Genomic DNA, 2500 nt, shown 5'->3' on the forward strand with positions numbered 1-2500 from the left:
ATTCTCATTCATACCTTTTCTACATTTGTCAACATGAATGTGGTTCAATAGCAATTATGTTAAATATAATGATAATGATGATGACAATGATAACAGCAAAGCCAATTAAGCCGCCGTGCAGCTTGTTGCTGCCGCCCTGCATAGCTGCCGACCCGAGTGACCTTTGACCTCGAGAGGGGGATGTTATCTCCTTGGAGAACACTCGTGAACCGACAAACACGAGTAGGTGTCGAGAAACACCTGTTAACTTTACCTGAGGCTAAAGAAGAATCCTCTGGTCTCGATCCCGGTCCTGCAACGTGCAAGGCAGGGACGCTGCCGACGCCGCCGCCGGAATCTCGGAAAGGAAGAGCGAATCGGGGCTTTCAGAGTCCCAGCTCGACGAAGACACGCGGCCGACCCGCTGGGACGCGCAATTTAGACGCCCTCTTTTTTTTTTTTTTGTTCAGAGAGTAGTAAGGGTTGTCGATGCTTTTGCAGAAAGCGCAAGCATGCAAGGCAGGACCGCGTAACCTATTCAAATCCCGTGACGCTCAATCATACATTTCTTTGGGTTTCTATGTCTAGCTCTATGTAATTCTTCCTTTAATGTGCCTCCTGTTACCTTTTTAAAATTCTTCTGTCATTTCTATATCGTTAACTCAGATCTCCCATACACCACCAGCCTCAAGAAAGGTATAAATCAGTCACCCCCTTTTAGTGTTCCAAGAAAACAATGCCTTCTTCTCCTGTTCAAAGAAATGTTTAAGTTTTACGGGAGACATTTTCATTTCTCTACATTTCTCCAGTCTCAAATCAAGATAACTGTGAAGTAATACAACGCTTTTATGATACTATTTTCTTCTTTCATTTCTTTATTTATCTTATCCCGCGTCTTATTTTCTTTTTTCCTTCTTACTCCGCGTCTTTTCATTTTTCCTTTCCATCCCATTTCCATTTTTGTAATAATTTACTTATTTCTTCGTCTCTTTCCATTTCCCTTCTTTCGTCTTTTGTTCTTCTCTCATATTCTTATCTTCAGATCTTTATATTTCTCTTTTTAGACATTCCCTTCTTTATTTTTCGTACAATTATTTTTATCACTTTTTTTTTCCTATAATTTATTTATCTCTCCTTTTCTATAAAAATGAATCTTATATTTCCTATATGAGATAGATAAAGAATAATAGATAGATAGAGATAGACAGATAGATAGATAGATAGATAGATAGAGAGAGAGAGAGAGAGAGAGAGAGAGAGAGAGAGAGAGAGAGAGAGAGAGAGAGAGAGAAGGAGAGAGAGAGAGAGAGAGAGAGAGAGAGAGAGAGAGAGAGAGAGAGAGAGAGAGAGAGAGAGAGAGAGAGAGAGAGAGAGAGAGAGAGAGAGAGAGAGAGAGAGAGAGAGAGAGAGAGAGGAGAGAGAGAGAGAGAGAGAGAGAGAGAGAGAGAGAGAGAGAGAGAGAGAGAGAGAGAAGGAGAGAGAGAGAGAGAGAGAGAGGATAGAGAGAGAGAGAGAGAGAGAGAGAGAGAGAGAGAGAGAGAGAGAGAGAGAGAGAGAGAGAAGGAGAGAGAGAGAGAGAGAGAGAGAGAGAGAGAGAGAGACAGAGAGAAGGAGAGAGAGAGAGAGAGAGAGAGAGAGAGAGAGAGAGAGAGAGAGAGAGAGAGAGAACAATATGTACTATTTTTGTTATTGGAAAAATTAATTTAAGTTCTGAAAATTATTCATGTATAGGTTAAGAAGAACTATATATTTGTACTATATGTGATATATACAGCACTAAAGCCTGATACTACTGTTATAACCATAGAGAGAGAGAAAGAGAAAGAGATCAGAGAAGAGTGCCATACAACAGCCTGAAAGTCTTTTAGATTATCGTGAAATATCCGAGGTAAGAAAGAATATTCAACTGTAATTATATCATTAATAAAATCATTTATAATTGTATACTGTTAAAATCATGTTTAGTCAAAATGTACTTTAATGTGCATACAATTACTCAAATCATATATAATGACATATATGTTTTACATAATTTGTTTGTTTGTAAGAATTTTTTTTGTTCTTTCAAGAAATGATTTACTTAGATTTGATAAATTTATATTGTTTTATCCTTCCTAAACTAGAATAATTGTTTCTTTTCTAGGAATGGGTTTATGTTTTTAGTTTTTTATTTGTTTTTATGTTTTTGTTTTGTTTTTATTTGGTTTTGCTGAAGATTGGATTTATTTGTTCCTGGTGCGGTGCACAAGAATGAAATAAAATAACATCTTTGGGGAACCCAGGAAATTGATGAAGAAAAGGAAAGAAGATAGCTGAGATGAACAACTTGTGTAAAGAGTGACAGGTTGGAGTACCTGAACATTTTGGTAAATCTATGTTTATTTTATTGTAAAAGTGTAATGATTTATGAGTCATAATGTCAACTAAAATGTTTAAGCTCATTAAGTGTTTTGATATCCCCCCATCTTTCAGTTACCTCTAAGGCTATTATTTTATAGTGTGGGTTCTAAAGGTAAATATT

The sequence above is a fragment of the Penaeus chinensis genome, chromosome 43 (assembly GCF_019202785.1).
Source record: "Penaeus chinensis breed Huanghai No. 1 chromosome 43, ASM1920278v2, whole genome shotgun sequence".
In the NCBI taxonomy this organism is placed as follows: Eukaryota; Metazoa; Arthropoda; class Malacostraca; order Decapoda; family Penaeidae; genus Penaeus; species Penaeus chinensis.